We start from the raw sequence: 7,795 nt of genomic DNA, 5'->3' as shown, positions 1-7,795 counted from the left end.
CATCGTCTTGTCCCACTTGCTCTAGATAGGTATTCCACCATGTTAACGCAGAACCTGTGAAGGTATGCATAGTGTACTTCACTTTGTCCTCTTCAGTACACTTACTTATGGCAAACACCGATTCGACCTTCTCGGTCCACCGTTTCAATCCGACCGGTCCTTCGGTTCCATCAAATTCCAAAGGTTTGCAGGCAGTGAATTCTTTGTAGGTGCATCCTACACGATTTCCTGTACTGCTAGATCCAAGGTTATTGTTGGTATGTAGCGCAGCATGTACTGCGGCTATGTTTGAAGCTAGAAAAGTACGGAATTCCTCTTCATTCATATTCACGGTGTGTCGAGTAGTCGGTGCCATTTCCTTCAAAATAGTCAAATGGAACAAGTTAATCATATAGAATATTAAGAGTAGTTAATAGTATTTCGTAGCATAATATGAACTCATTTATAAAAGCTTTTTCTTCATATTAGCGTTTTATAAGTTTAAATTCGGGTAGTACCTACCCGTTAAGTTCATACTTAGTAGCTAATATACAATTCAACTACTACATTTCTATATGAAAAAACTGATTATAATAATATTTCGCGTTCAAACTTTTACACAATATTTTACAAACTTACAATACCGCTTATTTTACATATAGCATGAAATATAGCACACAATAAATTTGATACAAGATGGTTGTGAAGATAATTCTAGCTAGTACACAAGTCGTTCAGCAAAGGCAATAAAGACACGTAATGCATACGTCCAGAAACAAGTCATGCATTCTGGTTTTACTAGGATTACTTCCCATCCTTGGTCTTGTGGAACATAACCGTTATGGCCGTTGATAAGACAGCGTGTTGTAACGTTGTCAAAGGGACGAGGGTTACGTAATGTCCAACAGTCCCGTAACAATCTAAAAACCTCATATCTTACCCCAATTACCGACTCCGTCACTTTGGGAACGTTTTGTTTAATAGTTGTAGCCCGATGTTCTTGTTCTCACTTTGGTGAGAAGCGAACATTACTAATCCGTAAGCATAACATGCTTCTTTATGTTGCATGTTAGCCGCTTTTTCTAAATCACGAAGTCCAATATTCGGATATATTGAGTCAAAATAATTTCTTAACCCATTGCGTAAAATAGCATTTGGGTTCCCCGCAATATATGCGTTAAAGTAAACACATCGTAACTTATGGATTTCCCAATGTGATATCCCCCATCTTTCGAACGAAAGCCTTTTATAAACCAAGGCATTCTTGGAACGTTCTTCGAATGTCTTACAAACTGATCTCGCCTTAAATAGTTGTGCCGAAGAATTCTGACCGACTCTAGACAAGATTTCATCAATCATGTCTCCGGGTAGGTCTCTTAAAATATTGGGTTGTCTATCCATTTTGTGTTTTTATACTGTAAAATAGACAAGAGTTAGATTCATAAAAAAAAATACTTATTAATACAAGCAATTTTTACATATATCATAAAGCATAAGCACACTATATTACTTATATTACACCACACGAATACAACTATCTTATTCCGACTCGCTTGTTTCTTCTTCTTCGGTTTTGGTTCGTTTTGCCAAGTTTCTAGGGATATATGATGTTCCCCTAATACGAGCCGTCGTTATCCACATTGGTTTAGAAAAACCTGGTAGTTTAGAGGTTCCCGGGTCATTGTTACAACTTAAGGACTTCGGGGGTTGACGATACATATAAAGTTCATCAGGGTTGGAATTAGATTTCTCTATTTTTATGCCCTTTCCCTTATTATTTTCTTTTGCCTTTTTAAATTCAGTTGGGTTGATTTCTATAACATCATCGGAATTCTCGTCGGAATCCGATTCATCGGAGAATTGGTAATCCTCCCAATATTTTGCTTCCTTGGCGGAAACACCATTGACCATAATTAACCTTGGTCGGTTGGTTGAGGATTTTCTTTTACTTAACCGTTTTATTATTTCCCCCACCGGTTCTATTTCTTCATCCGGTTCCGATTCTTCTTTCGGTTCCGATTCTTCTTCCGGTTCCAACTCTTCTTCCGGTTCCTCTTCGGGAACTTGTGAATCAGTCCACGAATCATTCCAATTTACATTTGACTCTTCATTATTATTAGGTGAGTCAATGGGACTTGTTCTAGAGGTAGACATCTATCACATAATATCAAACGCGTTAAGAGATTAATATATCACATAATATTCACATGTTAAAAATATATAGTTTCCAACAAAATTTGTTAAGCAATCATTTTTCAAGTAAACACGGTCGAAGTCCAGACTCACTAATGCATCCTAACAAACTCGATAAGACACACTAATGCAAAATTCTGGTTCTCTAAGACCAACGCTCGGATACCAACTGAAATGTCCCGTTCTTATTGATTAAAAACGTTCCATATTAATTGATTTCGTTGCGAGGTTTTGACCTCTATATGAGACGTTTTTCAAAGACTGCATTCATTTTTAAAACAAACCATAACCTTTATTTCATCAATAAAGGTTTAAAAAGCTTTACGTAGATTATCAAATAATGATAATCTAAAATATCCTGTTTACACACGACCATTACATAATGGTTTACAATACAAATATGTTACAACAAAATAAGTTTCTTGAATGCAGTTTTTACACAATATCATACAAGCATGGACTCTAAATCTCGTCCTTATTTAAGTATGCGATAGCGGAAGCTCTTAATAATCACCTGAGAATAAACATGCTTAAAACGTCAACAAAAATGTTGGTGAGTTATAGGTTTAACCTATATATATCAAATCGTAACAATAGACCACAAGATTTCATATTTTAATACACATCCCATACATAGAGATAAAAAATCATTCATATGGTGAACACCTGGTAACCGACATTAACAAGATGCATATATAAGAATATCCCCATCATTCCGGGACACCCTTCGGATATGATATAAATTTCGAAGTACTAAAGCATCCGGTACTTTGGATGGGGTTTGTTAGGCCCAATAGATCTATCTTTAGGATTCGCGTCAATTAGGGTGTCTGTTCTCTAATTCTTAGATTACCAGACTTAATAAAAAGGGGCATATTTGATTTCGATAATTTAACCATAGAATGTAGTTTCAGGTACTTGTGTCTATTTTGTAAATCATTTATAAAACCTGCATGTATTCTCATCCCAAAAATATTAGATTTTAAAAGTGGGACTATAACTCACTTTCACAGATTTCTACTTCGTCGGGAAGTAAGACTTGGCCACTGGTTGATTCACGAACCTATAACAATATATACATATATATCAAAGTATGTTCAAAATATATTTACAACACTTTTAATATATTTTGATGTTTTAAGTTTATTAAGTCAGCTGTCCTCGTTAGTAACCTACAACTAGTTGTCCACAGTTAGATGTACAGAAATAAATCGATAAATATTATCTTGAATCAATCCACGACCCAGTGTATACGTATCTCAGTATTGATCACAACTCAAACTATATATATTTTGGAATCAACCTCAACCCTGTATAGCTAACTCCAACATTCACATATAGAGTGTCTATGGTTGTTCCGAAATATATATAGATGTGTCGACATGATAGGTCAAAACATTGTATACGTGTCTATGGTATCTCAAGATTACATAATATACAATACAAGCTGATTAAGTTATGGTTGGAATAGATTTGTTACCAATTTTCACGTAGCTAAAATGAGAAAAATTATCCAATCTTGTTTTACCCATAACTTCTTCATTTTAAATCCGTTTTGAGTGAATCAAATTGCTATGGTTTCATATTGAACTCTATTTTATGAATCTAAACAGAAAAAGTATAGGTTTATAGTCTGAAAAATAAGTTACAAGTCGTTTTTTGTAAAGGTAGTCATTTCAGTCGAAAGAACGACGTCTAGATGACCATTTTAGAAAACATACTTTCACTTTGAGTTTAACCATAATTTTTGGATATAGTTTCATGTTCATAATAAAAATCATTTTCTCAGAATAACAACTTTTAAATCAAAGTTTATCATAGTTTTTAATTAACTAACCCAAAACAGCCCGCGGTGTTACTACGACGGCGTAAATCCGGTTTTACGGTGTTTTTCGTGTTTCCAGGTTTTAAATCATTAAGTTAGCATATCATATAGATATAGAACATGTGTTTAGTTGATTTTAAAAGTCAAGTTAGAAGGATTAACTTTTGTTTGCGAACAAGTTTAGAATTAACTAAACTATGTTCTAGTGATTACAAGTTTAAACCTTCGAATAAGATAGCTTTATATGTATGAATCGAATGATGTTATGAACATCATTACTACCTTAAGTTCCTTGGATAAACCTACTGGAAAAGAGAAAAATGGATCTAGCTTCAACGGATCCTTGGATGGCTCGAAGTTCTTGAAGCAGAATCATGACACGAAAACAAGTTCAAGTAAGATCATCACTTGAAATAAGATTGTTATAGTTATAGAAATTGAACCAAAGTTTGAATATGATTATTACCTTGTATTAGAATGATAACCTACTGTAAGAAACAAAGATTTCTTGAGGTTGGATGATCACCTTACAAGATTGGAAGTGAGCTAGCAAACTTGAAAGTATTCTTGATTTTATGTAACTAGAACTTGTAGAATATATGAAGAACACTTAGAACTTGAAGATAGAACTTGAGAGAGATCAATTAGATGAAGAAAATTGAAGAATGAAAGTTTTTGTAGGTGTTTTTGGTCGTTGGTGTATGGATTAGATATAAAGGATATGTAATTTTGTTTTCATGTAAATAAGTCATGAATGATTACTCATATTTTTGTAATTTTATGAGATATTTCATGCTAGTTGCCAAATGATGGTTCCCACATGTGTTAGGTGACTCACATGGGCTGCTAAGAGCTGTTCATTGGAGTGTATATACCAATAGTACATACATCTAAAAGCTGTGTATTGTACGAGTACGAATACGGGTGCATACGAGTAGAATTGTTGATGAAACTGAACGAGGATGTAATTGTAAGCATTTTTGTTAAGTAGAAGTATTTTGATAAGTGTATTGAAGTCTTTCAAAAGTGTATAAATACATATTAAAACAATACATGTATATACATTTTAACTGAGTCGTTAAGTCATCGTTAGTCGTTACATGTAAGTGTTGTTTTGAAACCTTTAGGTTAACGATCTTGTTAAATGTTGTTAACCCAATGTTTATAATATCAAATGAGATTTTAAATTATTATATTATCATGATATTATCATGTATGAATATCTCTTAATATGATATATATACATTAAATGTCTTTACAACGATAATCGTTACATATATGTCTCGTTTAAAAATCATTAAGTTAGTAGTCTTGTTTTTATATATGTAGTTCATTGTTAATATACTTAATGATATGTTTACTTATCATATTATCATGTTAACTATATATATATATATCCATATATATGTCATCATATAGTTTTTACAAGTTTTAACGTTCGTAAATCATCGGTCAACTTGGGTGGTCAATTGTCTATATGAAACATATTTCAATTAATCAAGTCTTAACAAGTTTGATTGCTTAACATGTTGGAAACATTTAATCATGTAAATATCAATCTCAATTAATATATATAAACATGGAAAAGTTCGGGTCACTACACAACTCACTAGTGTTCAACACTAACTTACTAAAAGTGGAAACTTACTAAAAATGAGAGCTTAGTAAAACAAACTACACTTAAACACTTGCATACTTAAACTTAACTTAAACTTGGGCAAAACATTTAACTACTCTTAAATGTCATTAGGTTGACTTTCTGCTCACATTCATCCAAATCTTCTATTCCAAGGAATAACAACTCTCTCCTACTTACTAAGGTGAACTCATAGCCCCACTCTTTATTGCATGCAATTTATTTAACTTTTTGGGGTGAGACACATGCTTCTTTTACTATTTACAATTTAGACACAAGTATCAACTGTTAAACTATGCTATACATGGATATGTCCAACAAAGTCCCTACAGTGATATTTTTAATTGCTCGTTAAATGCATTCTTAATTATTGGGGGTAGGCCTATCGGGAGTAACGTCTCCGATACATTTGACTAAGTCTTTGTATTACTTGATAATGAAATTAAACCGACAAGGACAGAACAACTTGTCATTGGGGCAAACTTGAACGTTTAGTCTAAATATCACGAACTGGCATAACTTTTTGATCTGCGAGATCAACTTTATAAATAAAAATCTTGTGGTCTAAAACAATGGTCAAACATATTTGTTAAACCTATGATTTCACTCAACCATTTTTGGTTGATACTTTAGCATTTTTTGTTTCAGGTGCTGATTGATCAAGTTTACTTACCTACTGCTTATGTGATGCTACTTGGACTTAGGATCAAGAGATATCGCATTTATTATTCTTGCATTTGAAACATTTACTTTATTGTAATTTCAATTCTTGTAACGACATTTCATTTTCCGCTGTGTACTCAATAAAGTTTGTTTTTATCATATAGTTTTGTTCTCATTACATAATATGTTGGTTTATTTGATATTAAGTCACATTTTGCCCAGGTCCTAACTGGAGGTGTGATAGATTGGTATCAGAGCATAACCAGGCTGTTATAGAGAACCAGTATTGCATCTTTATGTGTGCCTTACTTGCTAGCTAGGGTGCCTTAGCAATATAGGAAACTACAACCTTTCCTGCCTTAGACTTAAAGCACTTAGGATTTCCTTATAATCTTAAACATTGCTTTAACAATCATCTAATCGAAATCTCTTTCCTAATGTTAGGATATCTAATTTTCATCAAGCAAACAAAATGACTCTTTTCAAGCCAACTGAAGAAGATACTAAGGGTTCTTCCACTGAAAGACCAGCCCAAAGTCCACCTTATGGCTTTGGTGGTCCTCGTTCACCAAACTATAGTCCGGATACTTTACCTAAGTCTCCCGAATGCTACCCGACCCCGAGAACTGAAGATAATGGGAAACGTCCTGAGGAAACTGGTCCATCCAGGAAAAGAGCCCGATCTCCTTTTTGTGATAATGATGCTAAGAGCTTGGAAGGTCTGCTTCGCCATGTGGCGAGAATTGAGGTTCGAATGGACGAGAAAGACCGAGAAGTTAAGAAACTAGTGGAAGAGAATGCTAAGCTAAGAAAGGAGTTGATGACACTGAGGTATGAGGAAGAACGTAACACCCGCTGGGGAAAGCAATCACTTGCTCATCTCAAGGAGGATGTTGATTTTTGGATGAATATGGAAAGAAATCGAGTTGATAAGCAGCTTGCTCTAAAGGGGTACGACAACAACGTAGTCAACAGCCATGTTACTAACCTCTATGATAACCTCGAGTATCTCTATGAGAAACAAAAGGTGATGAACGAGAAAGTTGAGGAGTTTATGAAGAAGGTTGAGGACGAGAAGAAGAAATATGAAGATTACTTCAATCTTAATATTTCCTAGTTTATTTTTTTTCCTATTTTCTATCCATGTAAAGGCTATGCCTTAAACTATTTCTGTTTCCGAATCGTGTAATAAAGGCTTATTTAATGCCTCGTTCCTAATAATATAAAGTGTTTCATTTATATCATGTTGATATCAATGCTTTATTTCATTCATACTTGTAATTGCTCAAACTTATAACATGCCAACTTATCAAACTTATGTTCACTTCTATGTAGTGACATCATGGTTCGTCCAGCTGCACCTACCGTTAACAATATCATGTTGACCACTGAGCAATTTCAACAGTTACTCGCTGCCGCCTAAGGCAACGTTCAAGCTAATCATGCTAACACTCAACCGAAACCTTGTTCTTACAAGGACTTTAAGAACTTCCACCCTC

This window comes from Rutidosis leptorrhynchoides, chromosome 1, assembly GCF_046630445.1.
Source record: "Rutidosis leptorrhynchoides isolate AG116_Rl617_1_P2 chromosome 1, CSIRO_AGI_Rlap_v1, whole genome shotgun sequence".
Taxonomy (NCBI): domain Eukaryota; kingdom Viridiplantae; phylum Streptophyta; class Magnoliopsida; order Asterales; family Asteraceae; genus Rutidosis; species Rutidosis leptorrhynchoides.
Note: the sequence above shows the minus strand (reverse complement) of the source record.